The following is an 11,931-nucleotide window of genomic DNA, read 5'->3' on the forward strand; positions in this document are numbered from 1 at the left end:
CCCTTTGATGCCCTGACCAATCAGAAAATGATTGAGTTCTGCCCTAAATACACCCATGGACTTGGACTCCACCACAGTCTGTGGCAGCGAATTCCACAGATTCACAACTCTCTGGCTAAAAGAAATCCTCCTTACCTCTGTTCTAAAAGTTCACTCCTTAATTTTGAGGCTGTGCCCTCTAGATCTGGATACTCCACCATAGGAAACACCCTCTCCATATCCACCTATCTAGTCCTTTCAACATTCGGTAGGCTTCAATGAGATTCCGACACAGTCTTCTAAATTTTAGTGAGTACAGGCCCCAAGCTGCCAAATGCTCCTCATATGGAGGGCAGAGCAAAGTTAAGATGGCGCTAAGCGGCGACTCCTTTGCTTGTATCTTCATAAACAGCTCTATTTCTGTCTTTGATATCTATTTTTTTCCTGTTCAAGATTCTTTTGGAGACCCTGACCTGGAATTACACTCTGACTTCAGTTCTTTGCGGGAATGGGACCTGCTCTCAGGGCCTCACGACCGGATGCTTTTTGATATGCCAAGGACACAGCCTGGAAGACTAGCATGCCCTCAGGGTGCCAGATTTTCGTGGCTCTGGGAGACGGGTTGATTCAAGGTTGGTGCTCTCGATGCAGGAGAACACAGAATGTCAGGAGCCATGTATCCAGAACCAATTCTCTGGGTGCAGAGCTGGGAAAATGCGGTGTAACAGATTCTTAACATCATAAATCAGCAAGTTGTTTATGTCTCCCCTCGTGCTGTGAAATGGAGAAACCTCTTTTTCCCTTATTAGGGAGAGAGGTAGCCTGTGGTATGTTGAATTACCGGGTGAATTACCAGTCTCTGGGGTACTGCAAGGCTGTGTCTTTATCAATGCTTTGCTGCACACTTGAGTGCTTGGTGGAGGGTACTGATGCTTTTTTGCTGGTTGAGTAGGATCCTTGGCTTACAAATGCTTGTGTGTGGAAGAGGGGTGCTGGGGGGTGCTTTGGGGTTCTAACGTTTAATTGTCATTCATTCTTTGGGGTACTCCTCTGCTTTCGTAGATGTTTGTAAAGAAAAAGTATTTCAAGATGTATATTGTATATATTTCTCTGATATTAAATGTACCTATTGAGCCTATGTTAATCCTTTTGTTCTTGGATTCATCCTCATGAACCTCCCCTGGACTCTCTTCAATGACAACACATCATTTCTGAGATATGGGGCCCAAAACTATGGACAATACTCCAAGTGCAGCCTGATCAGTGTCTTATAAAGGCTCAGCATTATCTCCTTGCTTTTATGTTCTATTTCCCTTGAAATAAAAGTCAACATTGCATTTGCCTTCTTTACCACAGACTCAACTTGTAAGACTCACTTCTAGGAGTCTTGCACGAAGATTCCTAAGCCCTTCTCCCCCTCTGAAGTATGAAACTTCTCCCCATTTAGATAATAGTCCACTCTATTGTTCTTTTTAGATCATGACCAATGCATCTGTCATTTATTCAGCAACCTCTCTCAGGACTATGGGGTATTGCTTATCTGGCCCAGGTGACTTATCCACCTTAAGACCTTTGCGATTACTTAGCACTTTTGCCTTTGTAATAGTAATGGCACACATTCCTGCTCCCTGACACTCATAGACTTCTGGCACACTGCTAGTGTCTTCCATAGTGAAGACTGATGTGAAGTATTCATTAAGGTCATCTGCTATTTCTTTGTCCCCCCTTACTACCTCACCAACATCATTTTCCAGAGGTCCAATATTAACTCTCGCCTCCCTTTTACTCTTTATATAACTGAAAAATCTTGCAGTATCCTGTGTTATAGTATTGGCTAGTTCGTTCTCATATTTCATTTCTTCCCTTCTTATTGCTTTTTTAGTTGTCTTTTGTTGGATTTTAAAAAGTTCCCTATCTTCTGACTTCCCACTCACTTTTGCTAACTTAAATGTTCTTTCCTTGGCTTTTATGCAGTCTTTAACTTCCCTTGTCAGCCACGGTTGCCTACTCATGATATTTGAAAACAACAACTTCTGTGGGATATATTTATCCTGTGGCTTGTGAACTATTCCCAGAAACTTCAGCCATCTCTGCTCTGCCATCATCCCTGCCAGTATCCTCCTCCAATCCACCTGAGCAAGCTCCTCTCTCATGCCTCTGTAATTCCCTTTATCCCATTGTGATACTTATACACGTGACTTACGCTTTGTCCTCTCAAATTGCAGTATGAATTCAATCTTATTATGATCTGCCTCGTAATGTAATTGTTCCTTTACGTTAAGCTCTTTAATAAGATCTGCATTATTACACAACACCCAATCTAAGATAGCTTTTCCCAGAGTAGGCTGGGAAAAAGCAATCTTGTAAAATTCAACAAATTTTCTCTCTTGCCATCCGACCCCAACCTGATTTCTCCAATCCCCTTACATAATCCCCTGACCTGGATCTGGGCCGTACCTTCCAAATATCCGGACCTGACTTGCACTACCTTACTTTCCCTTTTCTATTTTCTAATTATGATTTATAATTAAAATTTTTATATTTACTTCGATTTGTACTTCAGGGAGCGCAAAGCGCAGAATCAAATATCGCAGTGATGATTGTATGCTCTAGTATCAATTGTTTGGTGACAATAAAGTAAAGTAAAGTAAACTATTAAAGTCCTCCATTACAATTGTGACATTATCCTTATTACATGCCTTTTCCAACTCCCTTTGCAATCTCAACCCCACATCTTGGCTACTATTTGGAGGCCTATATATGATTCCCATACTTTTTTTACCCTTACAGTTTCTCAACTCCACCCACAAAGATTCAATATTCTCTGACCCTAAGTCATCTCTTTCTAAAGATGTAATTTCATCTCTTACTAACAGAGCCACACCACCACCTTTGCCTTTCTACCTGTTCTTTCCAAACAAACTGTATCAGTGGTTGGGAAATTGTTGGAATCACTTGTTGGAGATTACAGATTACCTGGAGGCACATGACAAGATAGGCCAAAGCCAGCATGGTTTCCTGAAAGGAAACTCCTGTCTGACTCACCTACCCTGCTTGTAATTTTTTTAGGAAATTTGGGTAGACAAAGGAGATGCAATTGATGTGGTGTGCTTGGATTTTCAGAAGGTCGTTGACAAGGTGCCGCACATGAGGCTGCTTAGCAAAATAAGAGCCCATGGAATTAAAGGGAAGTTACTAGCATGAGTGGAGCATTGGCTGATCGGCAGAAAACAGAGTGGGAATAAAGGGATCCTATTCTGGCTGGCTACTGGTTACTAGTGGAGTTCCACAGGGGTTGGTGTTGGGCCCGCTGCTTTTTACAATGTATATCAATGATTTGGACTATGGGATTAATGGATTTGTGGCTAAATTTGCCAATGATCCAAAGATAGGTGGAGGAGCGGGTAGTGTTGTGGAAACAGAGAGCCTGCAGAGAGACTTAGATCATTTAGGGGAATGGGCAAATTAGTGGTAAATGAAATACAATGTTGGAAAGTGTATGGTCATGTATTTTGGTGGAGGAAATAAACGGGCAGACTATTATTTAGAAAGGGAGAGAATTCAAAACACAGAAACGCAAAGGGACTTGGGAGCCCTAAAGTTTAACATCCAGGGTGAGTCGGTGGTGCAGAAGGTGAATGCAATGTTCAAGTCAAGTCGCTTTTTATTGTCATTTAGACCATAAATTGCTGCTACAGTACACAGTAAAAATGAAACAACATTCCTCCATAGACTATGTGAGACAACTCAAGGCTACACTAGACCACATAAAACAACACAAAAACTACACTAGACTACAGACCTACACAGGACTACATAAAGTGCACAAAACAGTGCAGGGCAGTACAATAATTAATTAATTAATAAAAAAGACAAAAGGTACAGTAGAGGACAAATTTCAATATAATAATATATGATGTAGATGTCAGTCTAGACTCTGGGTATTGAGGAGTCTGATGGCTTGGGGGAAGGAACTGTTGCACAGTCTGGTCGTGAGAGCCCGAATGCTTCGGTACCTTTTGCCAGATGGCAGGAGGGAGAAGAGTTTGTATGAGGAGTGCGTGTTGGCAATGTTAGCATTCTTTTGTAGAGGTATAGAATATAAGAGCAGGGATGTGATGTTGAGACTCTATAAGGCACTTGTGAGACTACACATGGAATATCGTGTGCAGCTTTGAGCTCCTTATTTTAGAAAGGATATACTGACATTGGAGAGGGTTCAGAGAAGGTTCTAGGGTTCCGAGAATGATTCTAGGAATGAAAGGGTTACCATATGAGGAATGTCTGATAGCTCTTGGGCTGTATTCCCTGGAGTTCAGGAGAATGGGGGGGGGGGGGGGTGGATCTCATTGAAACATTCCAAATTTCCAAATGTTAAAAGGCCTGAACAGATTAGATATGGCAAAGTTATTTCCCATGGTAGAAGAGTCTAGGACAAGAGGGCACGATTTCGGGATTGAAGGACGTGCATTTAGAACAGCGATGCAGAGAACTTACTTTAGTCAGAGGGTGGTAAATCTGTGCAATTTGTTGCCATGAGCGGCTATGGAGGCCAAGTCATTGGGTGTATTTAAGGCAGAGTTAGATAGGTTCTTGATTAGCCAGGGCATCAAAGGGCATGGGGAGAAGACAGGGGAGTGGGAATGACTGGAAGAATTGGATCAGCCCATGATTGAATGGCGGAGCAAGTTCGATGGGTTGAATGGCCTGCTCATTCTCCTAAATCTTATGATATTGGTATGGTATTACGCAGACTGGGAGACCGTTTCACTGAACACCTACGCTCCGTCCACCAGAGAAAGCAGGATCTCCCAGTGGCTACACATTGTAATTCCACTTCCCATTCCCATTCTGATATGTCTATCCATGGCCTCCTCTACTGTCAAGATGAAGCCACACTCAGGTTGGAGGAACAACACCTTATATACCGGCTGGGTAGCCTCCAACCAGATGGCATGAACATTGACTTCTCTGACTTCCGTTAATGCCCCTCCTCCCCTTCTTACCCCACCCCTGACATATTTAGTTGTTTGTTTTTTTTCTCTCTCTCTGCCCATCACTCTGCCTGTTCTCCATCTCCCTCTGGTGCTCCCCCCCCCCTTTCTTTCTCCCGAGGCCTCCCGTCCCATGATCCTTTCCCTTCTCCAGCTCTGTATCACTTTTGCCAATCACCTTTTCAGCTCTTAGCTTCATCCCACCCCCTCCGGTCTTCTCCTATCATTTTGCATTTCCCCCTCCCCCCACTACTTTCAAATCTCTTACTATCTTTCCTTTCAGTTAGTCCTGACGAAGGGTCTCAGCCCGAAACATCAACAGTGCTTCTCCTTAAAAATGCTGCCTGGCCTGCTGTGTTCCACCAGCATTTTGTGTGTGTTCTTATGGTACTATATCCCTTTTCTGTTAGGCTCCCAACTACGGCCTTCTTTCAGTCATACCAACCAATCTCGAATTGTACCGCAAGTTATTCTGAATACTACGTGCATTTAAATACAGCACCTGTAATCCTGCATTCTTCGCCTTTTGAATTTTGCTTCTATGGTACAATTTAACTCTTTGCTCTGTCTGCATTTGTACCCAATCATTGGCTTGTCCTTCCTTACATTCATGTTACACCCACTCATGTACTTGTAAACCTCAGATCTCTAATACTGGTTCCCATCCATTAGCCTGGTGGAGATAACCATTGATCAGAAACTGAACTGGACCTACTATATCAAAATAGCTCAGAGGCCAATTAGTTTATTATGAGATCCCCAACCTATAAGAAGACGACATTTGGGCAGGTTCCTGGAAGGCCTGGAGCAGGAGTTCCTGACTGGGATTCCATGTATTCCTCAATTATTGGTACAGTCCCAACCTGGGGTCTACTGACCCTTCAATTATTGGTAGAGTCCCAACCTGCGGTCCACCCTTCAGTTAATGTTAGGATCTTAGCCTCTGGTTTATGGACACCTCAGTTCATGGTAGGATCTCAACCTGGGGTTCACGGACGCCTTGCTTAATGATAGGGTCCAAACCTGGGGTTCACAGACACCTCAATTAAAGTTAGGGCTCCATAGCCTAAAAAAGGATGGGAACCTCTGGTTTTGAGTGATAAGGATCAAATGTGGGCAAATTATACTGGTTTGGGTGGCAAACTGTGGACAACGATTATGTTAGCATAAACGAGTAGGGCCGAAAGGCCTGTTTCTGTGATCTATGACTTTCTGAATGACTCAAGGTAACATTCTTTTCCAACATCTGCGAGGCATGGGAAGGATGATGGAACACTCTTTAACATATCTCCAAAATCACTCTACTCTCCAAACAAAGCAGCCCCCCCCCCCCATCATAAACTCTCATTCCTCCGCCACCAATATCGTCTAGAAATACCAGGAAGGTTTTGACAACAACCCATAACCTGCACGAGCTATCAAAGTACCATGGTGGTAAGTGCAGAGGGACATCAGACTCTCCCCCAAGCCACACACCATCCTTACTTGGACCTTCCCTTCGCTGGATCATAATGCTGGAATTCTCAACCTAATGGCACTGTGGCAACTCCATAAAACAGCTCGGGAACAACACCAGCTATCTTCGCCAATGACATCTACATCTCATTAACATCTTCTATCAATATGTCACCATCTGCATTAAATGTTCGGGACTATAGCTGCTTCTGTTCGTCTTTCACGTTTTACAATTTGGAGTTTGGCGTTTTTCGCTAACTTTGAATTTACGCCCTTTATTGGTATTCATGACAAAGCAGGAGCGGTGGTCCTAATCTCCCAGTCGGCGGATTCCACGACACGGCTCTCTGAAACTCTCTCTCTCCCGTTTTCCACTAATCTCCCTCGTTCTGAACCCTGCCCCGTCGTCTTCCTTTCTCTTCCACTCTTTTGTGTTCACTCTCCCCATTTTCCTGATACTTTCCCTGTCTCCTCTCCTCCGCCGCACCTCTCCATTCCTTCCTCTCACCTTCTCCCTTTCAATCTCTCTGTCTTCTTGCTCATTCCCCATTTTCCCGTTCTTCTCCCGCTCCCCATTCTCCTCTCGACCCCTCTTCCTTCTGTGCCTACGCCCTCTGCTCACTCACCCAAATCCGGCCACCTTTCTCCGCGAGATGCCGCCGTGCCGCTCGTTGAGAAACGCAGCGGTTCCCCGGGAGCTGGCTCCACTGGATCGGACTCACATCCCGCTGCCGAGCGGAGACACAGCAGCGCCGGGGCCACAAACACGTCAACTCCGTCCGGCCCACTCCCCGCCCCCGATGGGACTCAGACAGACCCCAACCCAAGAGGAAAAAGGAGTAAACGGAAAGAAGGGGGAGGGGTGGAAACGCGATGGGGGGAGTGAGGGGATATATATATATATATATATATATATAGAGAGAGAGAGAGAGAGATGATCAAAGGGGAAGAGGGGGGGGGAGCATAAAGGGGAGAGGGGGAGAGAATGGTGTGGGGGAGGGAAGGGAAGGGAGGAGAGGGAGAAAGGGAATGGTGGGGAGGGAGGAGAGGGGAGCAGAGGGCGGGAGGGAGGAGAGGGGAGCAGAGGGCGGGAGGGAGAGTGGGAATGGTGTGGGGAGTTGGAGGGGAGAGGATGGTGAGAGGTAGGGGAGGAGATGGAGGAAGGGAATGCTGTGGGGAGTGGGGGGAGGAGAGGAAGGAAGGGAATGGTGGAGAAAGGGAGGGAGGAAGGGAATGGTGTGGGGAGAGGAAAAGGAGGAGAGGGAGGATGAGAATGGTGGGGAGAGGGAGGGAGGGAATAGTGTGAGGAGAGGGAGGGAGGGAGGGGGAATGGTGTGGGGAGAGGGAGGGGAGAGGATGGTGTGGGGAGAGGGAGGAAGGGAATGTGTGCAGAGAAGGAAGAAGGGAATGGTCTGGGGAGAGGGAGGAAGGGAATGGTGGGCAGAGGGAGGGGAGGGGAGAGAGGGAATGGTGTGGGGAGAGGGAGGGGAGGAGAGAGAGGGAATGGTGTGGGGAGAGGGAGGGGAGGAAGGGAATGGTGTGGGGAGAGGGAGGGGAAGGGAGGAGGGAGAGGGAATTGTCAGGGGAGCAGAGGGAGGGAATGGTGTGGGGAGAAGGAGGGGAAGGGAGGAGAGAGAGGGAGGGAATGGTGTGGGGAGAAGGAGGGGAGGGGAGGAGAGGGAGGAAGGGAATGGTGTGTGGAGAGGGAGGGGAGGATTGGGGGGAAGGGAATGGTGTGGGGTGAAGGAGGGGAGGGGAGGAGAGTGAGGAAGGGAATGGTGTGGGGAGAGGGAGGGGAGGAGAGTGAGGAAGGGAATGGTGTGGGGAGAGGGAGGTGTGGGGAGGAGAGATGGAGGGAATGGTGTGGAGAGGGAGGAAGAGAATGGTGGGGAGAAGGAGGGGAGGAGAGGGTGGAAGACAATGGTGGGGAGAGGGATCGGAGAGGAGGGGGGTATGGAGTGAGGAGAGGGAGGGAGGGAGGGAATAGTGTGGGGATAGGGAGAGAGGGAATGGTGTGGGGAGAGGAAGGGAGGGAGGGATGTGGGGAGAGGGAAGGGAGGAGAGTGAGGAAGGGAATGGTGTGGGGAGAGGTAGGGGAGGGGTGGAGAGAGGGGGAGGGGAGGAAATGAATGCTGTGGGGGAGAGGGAGGGGAAGGGAGCTAGAGGGAATTGTATGGGGAGAAGAAGGAAGGAAATGTGTGGGGAGAGGAAGGAAGGGAATGTGTGGGGAAGAAGAAGAGGAGGGAATGGTGTGGGGAGAGGGATGAAGGGAATGGTGGGGAGAGGGAAGGGAGGAGAGTGAGGAACGGAATGGTGTGGGGAGAGGGAGGGGAGGGGAGGAGAGAGGGGGAGGGAATGGTGTGAGGAGAGGGAGGGAGGATGGTGGTGGGAAGAGGGAGGGGAGGAGAGTGAGGAAGGGAATGGTGTGGGGAGAGGGAGGTGAGGGGAGGAGAGAGAGGGAGGGAATGGTGTGGGGAGAGGGAGGGAAGGAGAGGGAGGAAGGGAATGGTGTAAGGAGATGGAGGGAGGGGATGGTGTGGGGAGAAGGAGGGAGGGGATGGTGTGGGGGAGAAGGAGGGAGGGGATGGTGTGGGGAGAAGGAGGGAGGGAATGGTGTGGAGAGGGATGGGAGGGGAGGGAGGGAATGGTGTGTGGAGAGGGAGGGAGGGAGGGGTGTGGGGAGAGGGAGGTGAATGGATGGTGTTGGGAGAGGGAGGGGAATGGATGGTATGGGGAGAGGGTGGAGAGGAAGGAAGGGAATGGGTGTGGGGGGAGACGGAGGAGAGGAAGGAAGGGAATGGTGTGGGGAGAGGAAGGAAGGAAATGGTGAGGAGAGGGAGGGAATGGTGTGGGGAGAGGGAGGGAGGGAGGGAATGCTGTGGGGAGAGGGAGGGGAAAGGGAGGAGAGAGAGGGAATTGTGTGGGGAGAAGGGGGGGGGGAGAGGGAGGAAGGGAATTGTGGGGAGTGGGAGGGGAGCAGAGTGAGGAAGGGAATGGTGTGGGGAGAGGGAGGGGAGGAAAGGGAGGACGGAATGGTGTGTGGAGAGGGAGGAAGGGAATTGTGGGGAGAGGGAGGGGAGGAGAGTGAGGAAGGGAATGGTGTGGGGACAGAGGGAGGGGAGGAAAGGGAGGAAGGGAATGGTGTGGAGAGGGAGGAAGGGAATTGTGGGCAGAGGGAAGGGAGGAGAGTGAGGAAGGGAATGGTGTGGGGAGTGGGAGTGGAGGGGAGGAGAGAGAGGGAGGGAATGGTGTGGGGAGAGGGAGGGAAGGAGAGGGAGGAAGGGAATGTTGTGGGGAGGGAGGAAGGGAATGGTGGGGAGAGGGAGGAAGAGAATGGTAGGGAGAGGGATGGGGAGGGGAGGGAGGTAATGGAGTGAGGAGAGGGAGGGAGGGAGTGAATAGTGTGGGAATAGGGAGAGAGGGAATGGTGTGAGGGAGAGGGAGGGAGGGAAATGGTGTGGGGAGAGGAAGGGAGGGAGGGATGTGGGGTGAGGGAGGGAGGGAATGCTGTGGGGAGAGGGAGGGGAATGGATGGTGTGGGGAGAAGTTGGAGAGGAAGGAAGGGAATGGTGTGGGGAGAGGGAGGAGAGGAAGGAAGGGAATGGTGTAGGGAGAAGAAGGAAGGAAATGTGTGGGGGGAGAGGCAGGGAAGGGAATGTGTGGGAAGAAGAAGAGGAGGGAATGGTGTGGGGAGAGGGATGAAGGGAATGGTGGGGAGAGGGAAGGGAGGAGAGTGAGGAACGGAATGGTGTGGGGAGAGGGAGGGGAGGGGAGGAGAGAGGGGGAGGGAATGGTGTGAGGAGAGGGAGGGAGGGAATTGGTGTGAGGAGAGGGAGGGTGGGAATGATATGGGGAGAAGGAGGGAGGGAATGGTGTGGGGAGAAGCAGGGAGGGGAATGGTGTGGAGAGGGAGGAACAGAATGGTGGGGGAGAGGGAGGGGAGGAGAGGGAGGAAGAGAATGGTGGGGAGAGGGAGGAAGAGAGAGATTGGGGAGATGGATGGGAGGGGAGGGCGAGAATGGAGTGAGGAGAGGGAGGGAGGGAGGGAATAGTGTGGGGATAGGGAGAGAGGGAATGGTGTGAGGAGAGGGAGGGAGGGAGGGAATGCTGTGGAGAGAGGGAGGGGAATGGATGATGTGGGGAGAAGGTGGAGAAGAAGGAAGGGAATGGTGTCGGGAGAGGGAGGAGAGGAAGGAAGGGAATGGTGTGAGGAGAGGGAGGGTGGGAATGATGTGGGGAGAAGGAGGGAGGGAATGGTGTGGGGAGAGGGAGGGGGAAGGGAGGAGAGAGGGAGGGAATGGTGTGGAGAGGGATGGGAGGGGAGGGCGGGAATGGAGTGAGGAGAGGGAGGGAGGGAATGGAGTGGGGAGAGGAAGGAGGGAGGGATGTGGGAAGAGGGAAGGGAGGAGAGTGAGGAAGGGAATGGTGTGGGGAGAGGGAGGGGGAGGGGAGGAAATGAATGCTGTGGGGAGAGGGAGGGGAAGGGAGCTGGAGGGAATTGTGTGGGGAGAAGGAGGGGAGGGAATGGTGTGGGGAGAGGGAAGGGGGAATGATGTGGGGAGAGGGAGGGAGGGAGGGAGGGGTGTGGGGGAGAGGGAGGGGAGGGAATGCTGTGGGGGAGAGGGAGGGGAATGGAAGGTGTGGGGAGAGGGAGGGGAATGGATGGTAGGGAATCGAGTGAGGAGAGGGAGGGAGGGAGGGAGGGAATGGTGTGGGGAGAGAGGGAGGGGAGGGGAGGAAATGAATGCTGTGGGGAGTGGGAGGGGAGAGGAAGGAAGGGAACGTGTGGGGGAGAAGGAGCGGAGGGAATGGTGTGGGGGGAGAGGGAGGAAGGGAATGGTGTGATGAGAGGGGGGAGGGGAGGAGAGAAAGGGAGGGAATGGTGTAGGGAGAAGGAGGGGAGGAGAGGGAGGGAATGGTGTGGGGAGAATGAGGGGAGGGAATGGTGTGGGGAGAGGGGAGGAAGGGAATGGTGTGTGAGGAGAGGGAGGGAGGAAGGGAATGGTGTGGGGAGAGTGAGGAAGGGAATGGTGAGCAGAGAGGGAGTGGAGGAAGGGAGGAAGGGAATGGTGTGTGGAGTGGGATGGAGGGAATGGTGTGAGGGGAGGGAGGGAGGGAGGGGTGTGGGTAGAGGGAGGGAGGGGATTGGTGTGGGGGGGAGTGAGGGGGAGGAGAGGAAAGGGAGGGAATGTTGTGAGGAGAAGGAGGGGGAGGGGAGGAGAGGAGAGGGAGGGAATGGTGTGAGGAGAGGGAGGGAATGGTGTGAGGAGAGGGAGGGGAGGAAGGGAATTGTGTGAAGAGGGAGGGAGGGAATGGTGTGAGGAGAGGGAGGGATGGAATGATGTGATGTGAGGGAGGGAGGGAATGCTGTGGGGGAGAGGGAGGGGAGGGGAGGAGAGAGAGAGGGATTGTGTGGGGAGAAAGAGGGGAGGGGATGGTGTTGGCGGAGGGAGGAAGGGATTGGTGTGGGCGAGAGGAGGGCAGGAGAAGGAGGGGAGGGAAT

The 11,931-nt window shown here is 50.9% G+C and overlaps 1 protein-coding gene across 1 annotated transcript in view; it reads right to left on the minus strand.

The window, feature by feature from the left end:
* Positions 1 to 7,180, minus strand: part of LOC140727143 (protocadherin-16-like) — a 465,713-nt gene extending 458,533 nt beyond the window's left edge. The window contains exon 1 of the mRNA XM_073044457.1: positions 7,055 to 7,180. The gene's annotated coding sequence lies outside the window, so the exon portion shown is untranslated. The remainder of the gene's footprint in view (positions 1 to 7,054) is intronic.
* Positions 7,181 to 11,931: the final 4,751 nt, after the last annotated feature.

This window comes from Hemitrygon akajei, chromosome 4, assembly GCF_048418815.1.
Source record: "Hemitrygon akajei chromosome 4, sHemAka1.3, whole genome shotgun sequence".
NCBI classification, from domain to species: domain Eukaryota; kingdom Metazoa; phylum Chordata; class Chondrichthyes; order Myliobatiformes; family Dasyatidae; genus Hemitrygon; species Hemitrygon akajei.